Source organism: Salvelinus sp. IW2-2015, unplaced genomic scaffold (assembly GCF_002910315.2).
Source record: "Salvelinus sp. IW2-2015 unplaced genomic scaffold, ASM291031v2 Un_scaffold83, whole genome shotgun sequence".
Classification (NCBI taxonomy): Eukaryota; Metazoa; Chordata; class Actinopteri; order Salmoniformes; family Salmonidae; genus Salvelinus; species Salvelinus sp. IW2-2015.
The window spans coordinates 2963723-2973581 of record NW_019942514.1 but is presented as its reverse complement, the minus strand read 5'-3'; the positions used below and the strand labels follow the sequence as shown (position 1 = coordinate 2973581).

At 41.6% G+C, this 9859-nt stretch overlaps 1 long non-coding RNA gene across 1 annotated transcript; it reads right to left on the bottom strand.

Moving 5' to 3' along the window:
- Positions 1–1532: 1532 nt before the first annotated feature.
- On the bottom strand, positions 1533–9838 carry LOC112068114 (uncharacterized). The gene is made up of 3 exons (XR_002893513.1): positions 9668–9838; positions 2066–2204; positions 1533–1906 (listed from the first exon to the last, which is right to left on the bottom strand). It is a non-coding gene; the product is annotated as an uncharacterized lncRNA (long non-coding RNA).
- Positions 9839–9859: the final 21 nt, after the last annotated feature.

Genomic DNA, 9859 nt, shown 5'->3' with positions numbered 1-9859 from the left:
TGACTTGCCTAGTTAAATTAAGGTTAAAATTAAATAAAAACATTTAACAGGTGACATCAATAAGGCATCATAGTTTTCACCTGGTCAGTCTATGTTATGGAAAGAGCAGGTGTTCCTAATGTTTAGTACACTGCGTGTATGTCACTTAATTTGGAAATCATACTCTCACATCTCTGGGAAACACAGCCAAAGTCAAACATTTCCTGTAAACCTCAGTATCATTAGGCCTATTTGATGTGAGTTATACATCTTTCTTTACCTTATTTCCCATTTCTAATGTTTTATATCAAGCGTTTCTCCTTGGTTTAGAAGCATAGTTTATGACCTCAAATAAAAGCTCAACAATTGACGCAATTTCACACATTTTATTTTGAAACGCTTTTAAAATGCCTTTTCTTTTACCAAATGCACTAACGTGTCCATAGAACAGAAATCAAAAATCAGTAAATATTAAAGTGTCCATAAACCAGGTCTTCAGGTGTTGAGGTCAATCGGATATTAGTCGGAGCCATTGGAGAAGCACAGGGCATCTCTGTTCTTGTCAGCAGACTCCTGCGTGCTGTTGCCTCTGGAACTCCTCCTCCACATGGACCTGAGGAAACCTTCTAGGGCAGCAATGCGCTGTTCCATGCTGTCCATCTTGAGTAGGACCTGCTCCTGCAGCTCAAATCCTTGGCACAGCTTCTGCATGTCGCCTTTGAACTGCAGAAATCCTTCTTTGCCCTGATAGAAATAGTGACAAACATACATGTTGAGTGTGTCCACCAAAACAATGAAACTTAGAAATACATAGAGCAGTATGATTTTAGAACTATTCACCAACCTGTCCAGAGCTCTGCCAGCAATGTAAGCAATAAAGGCTATGTAAATGCAGTGCACATTTTCAATGTAGATAATATGTCAAACTAGGGCAGAGATTTTATGACCAGATTCACAAATTTACTAACAGTAACTAGTATTCACCAACCTGACCAGGGCTCTTCTTCCTGCTGATCCACAGGCAAATCATGGAGATGACCAGAAAGGCCATGCTGAGGGCCATGATCATGCAGATGACATCGGGCAGGACCATGTCCAAGAAGGAGGTGTCAAACTTCTTGCTCTCAACCACCTTTCTCAGTTCATCGGGTGTGATTTCCATCCCAATCCTTGACCAGGTTGGGTGTTTGCAGTGCTCCACACCAATATCAACGCAGACCATTTTCAGATAATGAAGTTCCTATGAGAAACAGCTCTGGGTCCTTCTCTTTGGCGTCCAGAGATGTGTATCCAATCGTAACTGAGTAACGAATGAGGGCCTGAGCCAGTGCAGCCTCAGACCAACTCAGAAGCCCCATTATTACATCATCTGTGCCATGATTGCATCATGACTGCCAAACGACAGCTATGCCAACTCTGACATGTATCATTTGTGAAAATGGCACCCTTGTGTGGTGCATATTAAAACAAATGTAACAAGCACAGCGTATCTTAAATAATGTTTTATTTTATTATTATTATAATAATGAATTCAATGACACCTTTCTTAAAACAAGCATAGTACAGAATAGCATCAAAAGACAAAAGAAAGCTAAATGTAGTTTGGAACTAAGTCATATTTTACTGATTTTTGAAGCAGATATTTAAGGTTCAAGAATAGAACAGGCTCCAATGCCTGACTCAGCACTCCTGAGTGGTTGCCCTCATCTTCACTCTATGGATGAGTAGCAACACGAGGAAGACTCCACAGCGTCACAGTGGGTTAGTTCCTGGCCCCTGTGTTTCGAGTTACTTTCCCCAGTCTTCTCCGCTCCTCGTCGACCGCCTGAAGCTTCTTCTCCAGGGCCAGCAGCCTAACCTCCACACTCTTCAGATGTATGAACAGCTCTGACAGCATGGCGGATGCGTTCAGCATGTCAGACTTCTTCTGCAGGAAAAACACATTTCAGAGACGCCCCCCTTAAAAAAATTATACATTTTAACAACTGATAAATCCTCTTAGTATTATTAACAATTTTCCTCAATGTTTTTATGCCAGATATTCCTCTAAACCTGGATGTGAAAGTAGGTGCAGAATGTTACTTACCAGTGATGCCTTCATCAGCTTCCTCTTGAATATTTTGTGGACATTAAAGGCAAAAAATGCCAAGAATATCACTGGCAGGTATGGGAATACAGGTTCTATTGCACTGAAAACTAGGCTAATCCGGCTGGCAGGTTCAGGTCTGAAAAATACAACAAGTTCCTCTGGAGTTATATCTATTCCCACCGTTGCCCATGCGGGTAGGCTGGGGAAAATTTGATTTTTGGGGGGTGGGGGACTGGAAAAGGGCCATATAGAAAATACCATTTTACTAAATTAAACCATACCCAGTGAAGCTGAGACAGGCATTAGAAATTGAGCACAATTTAGAATGTCAATCTGAGCATAGAATCTTTGGCAACATTCCACTCAGAGCTGTAATTGTGACAATATCATGGAACTGTGAGATCCTTCTCTTACAATCACTTATGATGCAAACTCATAATTCCATACCAACTCAGAAAGCAGAGAGCATCAGTTAAATTCCTCAAGTTGTGGATTTATTTCAGAAAAAAATACTTAAATTATGAAAATTCACAATCAACAGTGATACTTTTAAAATGCCATTAAAAGAAACATACTGCAATAAATACAACATTATCAAAAATAATTTTTTTAAGTAATGCTTCATAGTCTATACAGCCCTGAGACATACACTGAGTGTACAAAACGTTAAGGACACCTGCTCTTTCCATGACAGATTGACCAGGTGAATCAAGGTGAAACCTATAATTCCTTACTGATGTCGCTTGTTAAATCCTTTTCAAGATAGATGAATGGGAGGAGACGGGTTAAAGACATTTTTTTAAGCCTTGAGACAATTGAGACGTGGATTGTGTATGTGTGCCATTCAGAGGGCTAATGGACAAGATAAAATATTTAAGTGCTTTTGAACAGGTGCTGGGTGCTGGACGGACCGGTTTGCGTCAAAAAACGCTGCTGGGTTTTTCATGCTCAACAGTTTCCCGTGTGCATCAAGAATGGTCCACTACCCAAAAGACATTGAGCCTACTTGACACAACTGTGGCAAGCATTGGAGTCAACATGGGCCAGCATCCCTGTGAAAGGATTTCGATACCTTGTACAGTCCATGCCCCGACAAATTGAGGCTGTTATATCGAATAGCAATACAATTCTATGGCTTGCATGTTGTCTAAAAAAAAACATGATCACGCCATCCTCGAGTTTGAACAGATTATATTGTAATGGCCCATGATAAAAGTAATTGTTACCAATGTGATTTAACAAAATAACTTACTTTGAATGGCTTTTTCACCCTATGGTCCAACTATGCAATAACTTACACCAGACATCTGCCAAATGTAGCATTTCCCAGAGTAACAGATTAGAATCAAATGGACAAATTACACAGCTTTTAAATGTCCAGCTTGACCTAAATCACCTCTTAAGAGTACCGTTTCTGACCTAACATTTTAGAGGTCAGTCATTAGTCTGGTGAATTCATCACTTAAACGACTTAATTATACTGCTGTGTCAGTCCAATAATGCATCTCATTAAGAAAAAATATGAAATTACTGGGAAGAGTTTATTAAGGATTTTGTGACCTTTACTGTAGTTAAAACTTGTTAGGGCTAGGGTCCTTTTTTCTTAATTTCAGTCTGACTGACGTGCCCAAAGTAAACTGCCTGTTGCTCAGGCCCTAAAGCCAGGATATGCATATAATTGATACCATTGGAAAGAAAACACTTCGAAGTTTGTAGAAATGTTAAAATAATGTAGGAGACTATAACACAATAGGTATGGTAGGAGAAAATCCAAAGAAAAACCAACCAGAAATTTTTATTTGAGAGCCCATGCTCTTACAATGGAAAGTATAGGGAAATAATGACTTCTAGCTCCCAGCATGCCATTCCTATGGCTTCACAGGGTGTCAGCAGTCTATGTTCAAAGTTTCAGGCTTGTAACTTCCAAAACGAGTAAGAAATATGAGTTTTAGTAGAAGGACACACTCTTGGAAATTCGTGTTTAGGCGCGCGATGAAGACAAGACGCACCTGCTAATATCGGTTTCCTATTGAACATACTTCTTTCCGTATTAAATATTATAGTTTGATTACATTTTACGGTGTCTGAGGAGTCAATAGAAATGTATTTTAACTTGTTTTAACAAAGTTTAGCGGTAGATTTTCGGATTCCTTTCTCTGCATGTTGAGTGGATTAACGTAAACTAACTCACTTTTGTACATCGCACTGGTCCGTACAATTGACCTTATTTTAGTGCCCAAAAACGTAATACTTCCAGATCAACTGTAATATCAATACCATTGTAAAGCACAAGTTCTCCCCTTTCCAACAAAATCCATGACGAGACCTTCATGATGTCCATCTCTGCATGATTCAAGAAGGCAGTGAGCTCCGTCTGGTCTTTTTAAAAATGGCGGGTGGGGAAGCGAAACCTATTGCATGATAGTGAGAAGGAGCGATGTCGTGTGGGGAAATGGCTTTTTTCACTCGATCTGTCCAACTTATCACTTATCGCCTCTAAAATGTCAATAAAACACTATAAAGATTTTATATAATGTGTCATTACATACCTATTTGAAGGTTTGTGTCGAATTTGAATTGGGTTTTTAGGGCGGTGCTAAAGTGATCTTCAGAAGTAAACAGCGGCTTTTGAGAGTCATGATAGCTTGCAGTGATGACGCCAGAAATGAAAGCTGAAAAAAGAAAGCTGGGACCCTTTGGATGACAAATAAGAGGAAGATTTTCAAAAAGTAAGTGAATATTTCATCGCTATTTGTGAATTTATGAAGCCTGTGCCGGTGGAAAAATATTTTGATGTGTGGCGCCGTCCTCAAGCAATCGCATGGCATGCTTTCGCTGTAATGGTTTTATTGGGATGGGAAATGTATGTTTACATTGCCAAAGTAAGTGATATAGACAAGAAACAAAAGGGAAATAAAAATGTACTGTAAACATTGCACTCACAAAAGTTTTTAAATAATATAGAGATTTTAAATGTTATTATTGGCTGTGCTGGGAAATCATAGTCACAAACCACAGTTGGATCACCTGCTACTGTCCTCCCTTCAACTTGTGACGACCCTCACACTTTGTCTGACGAATTCTTTCTCTTTGCTTTTGTTTTCCTTTATAGGATGTCGGTGGGCGGAGCTGGGAGGGTCGTCAGTGAAATGGGACACACCTGGGCTCGGGTGTGTCCCGGGGATAAATACACTGAGGACTCCATGCAGACTCACTGTTGGTGTTTGGGTGTGCCATTTTGTGGCTTGTTTGTTTTTGCACCTCGCAACACCCCTGATTATTACCATCTATGCACGCAACCACTCACTCACATTACTGATCACACATACACACACACCATTGTTAATTGTATATAGTTTACTTTAGTTAATAAATATATTTGTGTTATTCCTTGATCTCTGCATTGTCTCCCTTTTTGTTATGGGCTACTAGCTGATTTGTAACAAGTGGGGACCTCGACCGGGATAATAAAGTTGGTTCATAGACATTTTGGTGTATAGTATTTTGTTGCATTATGGTGGGATAATGCTAATTGGGATGTGCTTTGACTAGTATTCATTGCATAGTCTTATATGGGTTCGTATAGTGCCTTAGAGACGTATCAGTGATTTTGGTTGTCCGGTGACGTCATCAAACGATGCGTTGCCTGGAGAAGTATGCCAGTTGGCCTAATACTAGTGTCGTTGAACTAACTGGTAAGTGTATTTTGTTTGGTTGAAAACGTAGAGTTAATGTTTGATAAACTCTGTAGATGCTTTGTTTGCATCTTTTGTTCTGTTTTTTTAGTTGCGCTGTTTGGTAGGCCCAGTGTTGGTTGCCTTTTTGTTGTTGTAAACTTGCCACTGTGGCGGTTGGTTGTGTGCTGTGTTGGAGAGAGTAACATTGGTTAGTTTCCAGGCCCCTGCCCAACTCTTACTCTACTCGCTGTTGGGACATCGGTCCTAGGAGGTGAGTACAATCTGATGTGTACCTCAGTGGGAGATAGGCTTGGCGACGTGTTCCACATTGGAATACGTTGGCCATGTTTTTTTGTTATTTTTGTATGGTGTCCGTGGACTGAGCGGTTGTCTTGGGGGCACATCTGTGGCTTGGGGGGAATCCGCCAGCGTGCTGTTTTTTCCCCCCATGCTAGCGGGCTACAGTGCGTAATTACCCACTGCGAATCTGCACGGAGATTAGGGTTGAGTTATTGTAGGATTTGGGAAAGCTCTTTATGTATCTCATCTCTCTCCTGTGGTGCCCAGTGTGATTGGTGTTTCTCTTGTTGTGGTCTGGTGTGCTCAGCAGAGGGGAGTAGTTACTTGTGATGATGGAGTCTAATGTAGACGAGTTCATTCGAATTCCATCTGAGGAACGGTTAGAATTATGTACTAAAGCACAGCTGTTAAAGATTGCTGAACACCACAAGGTTGAAATGAGTGATAAACATCTAAAAATGTTAGGTTGAAATTGAAGACTAATCTGATGGAGTGGTATACTAGAAGTTACCACTGGGGCAGCCTCTGCTGAGGACTCGCCACCTCCCCAGCTGTCTTCCCGTTTCGCTACAATGGCTGCTCAGTCTGTTAGCCCTAGTAGTCTTTCTTTTGAACAGCAGAAAGAACTGCTTCTGTTACAGCTAGAGCATGAACAAGCGAAACTGGAGCATGATGGTGTTAAGTATGAAAAGGAATTGGAATTTAAACAGGATTTGGAGCGTGCTAAAATCAAGCTGCAACAAAAGCGGCTAGAATTGGTTAGGGAAGGAAAGCTCTCGGGAGAGTTGCTTTGGGAAGGTGACCCTGATTTACCTAGGGGTCGCTACCTCACGCTCGTGCCCCGGACACATTCGATATTGTTGGAAACTTACGGCTGTTGCCAAAATGTAATGAGAAGGACTCTGAGACATTCTTTTCGTTGTTTGAGCGTGTTGCTGATTCTAGGTCTTGACCTGATTCTGATCGCACTTTAATGTTGCAGTGTGTGTTGACTGGTAAAGCGCAGGAAGCATATTCAGCTCTTGGCGTAGCTGACAGTCAGCTATGATAAGGTTAAAATGGCTGTTACAGATTTACGAATAGGGTCCTGAGGCTTACTGCCAACAATTTAGAATTTAAAAAAGGCTGATAGACTCATGAGTTTGCGCCAGAGTTTATCTTCACAGTTATGAAGTTATGACTTTCCAGGGGCTGTGTGATCTGATTATGCTAGAGCAATTTAACGACACAATCCCTGATTGTATGGCCATGTACATTAACGAACGGTTTTGGCGGATGGGTATGTTTTGACTCACAAAACTAGCTTTGCAGATCCCCGTATTCAGAGTGAGTGGGGGGTGTTCAGTGAGATTTGGGCCTCTCCCACTGAGACACTCTGGTTTAGGGGCAGAGCTTCATTGATCTAGGGTTGAGCCTGGCTCCCGTGGTAAAGCTTACTTCAGTCAAGTGTCACTACTGTCATGGTTCAGGTAATTAGAAAAACAAATGTCCTGTTCTCAGGGCTAAGGGTAAATTCAGTACTCGCGCTAACATTAAACCTAAGCCTACGGCATTACCAGTGCCGGTCCTACATCCGTTCGCTCCTGTCACTCCGTTTCATGCCCAGGGGCATGTGAAAGTCCCAATTGACCCAGATTGTTTACCTTTCGTTACGGAGGGTTTTGTGTCTCTTAAGAAGTAACGACCCAGTGCCAGTGAAGATCCTGAGGTACACAGGTGCCTCTGAGTCATTTGTGTTAGTCTGTGTTACCCTTCTCTGCTGAGACTGAGTCTGGGAATAACTTGGTTGGTGAGCGTGTATGGCCTGTCGTGTCGCCACCTCTAGTGGTTTCCTCTAAGCTGTAGTTTGAAGGGATTCCGGATGAGAGCGTGCAGAGTTTCCCAGAGGTGTTCTCTGCTTGCGCAGTGATGCGTTCCATGAACCATGGCGACCTGGTCACTGCGCCGGCTAATGATAATGTTAAAGAAATATGTCAATACTTTCCCTGTTATCCCGTTATCTGTGCCCCGCTCTGATCTAATCAAGGAGCAGAGGGCTGACACCACTTTAGAGTCACATGACTGGTCACTGTATAGTTAGTGTTCTGTGTTGTCCTGTAGCTTCTGTTTTCTGTTCCCTGCTGTTCTCGTTTTTTTCTTTCCTCTTAAAGGTTGCTTCTTGTGTGCAAAGGTTGCTGAGTTCTGGGAAGGACGAGGTTGGCTGGGGCAGTGGTATAGTGCTAACCAGTACAGTATGTTGTACTGAACTGTACCCTGCTGTATTGTATGCAACTGTGCTCTGCTGTGATGTCCCAAAAAATTATACATGAGGAGAATGACATTCATATCCATCATTTTGCATCTGTGTAGTACAGATCAGGAACCCATGATTGTAATGCTGTTGCTGGGTGTAAATCCAATATACTGTAGTTCAATAACTCACGGTGCCATGTCATAGCTGACACCCCATTCTTTCTGCAGACATCTCTTCATCTTAATTCAGAGCAGATGTTTAACAGAGGTTTTTTTGGAAACGTGGTGTAAAACCTTTTTACAGTAACTCCACTACGAAAGTTTGCATCTGCAAATTTGTTCCACTAAATTCGTTTTCGTACATTTTTCTGTGGAAATAGGTCAAATTAGTCCTCGCCTTGTGCGAGTTGTATGACTTGTTAAACTTTGAAATCAATGGGTTTTGTGTGGCATACATTTTAACATTTAAGAAATGTAGTCAAAGCGTAATTATGTTACCGGGGAATTGCCCAGCAGCTAAAGATGCATACACTATATCAGGCATAGTCACTGCGTGTCTCTAGGCAACTTGATTGGCAGCTTGCAGCAAAAATAAACAATTTGTTGCATTTTCCTCAGTCAGTTGAATACACCATTTAGTTCATAGAACCGTGGTTATTTGTGAATAACTGTATTAGCTGTTGGGACAAATCCAGGGGTAAAAGCGCATCTTGAAATCATTTTTCTGCCTCGACTGAAAGTTTGGAGGTATTACCGACTATGACCACATCCCTGAAAGCTAAGACTCTCAGGAACACATACGCTTAATCTGTGTACACCTGCAACACTAACTATGCAGGACTCTGTAGATGGGAGAGTAATACATCTGCATAGAATAACTGAGGGAACTGAATTGATTTTCCACAAACGATCATACATCAAATAAATTGTATTTGTCACATGCGCCGAATACAACAGGTAGACCTTACAGTGAAATGCTTACTTACAAGCGCTTAACCAACAACGCGATCAGTACTGTGCGTTGCCGTGAATTCCTTTGACTTGAGGACTGTGAAGAGACCCCTGGTGGCATGTATTGTGGGGTATGGATGGGTGTGAGCTGTACGTTATTTGACATACGGACAACTAGAAGAGAAGCAGTTAATCTCCTGCAACCCTCAACCAGGCAAATCTGGCATGCATGTGATGTTAGCTCTGTATGTGCAGTGAAGGGTTAAGGCATTCTGCTCTGTTGAGCAAGCTACCAGTGAACTACCAGTGAAAACATTGCACTCTAATCACGTTAATAGCTACGCTATAACATCGCATTTCACTATACAGCCAATATTGGGGCCGTGAGTTGAAGAGTAAAACATAACATGCATACAATGACTACTGTACCTTACTGTACCTTACTGTACCTCGCCGCAATCAATATGTCAACACAAAGACAAATCCCATCTCTTCCTCTCGTTGAATTATATGATCCGCCCCACACCGTCATGCTATTCAGCTATTGGGACATCTGTGAGCTCGTGAACGCAACGATTGGTTATGGATATTGTCAATCATCAAGGAGGGGATTTGATTAATGCCCCGACTT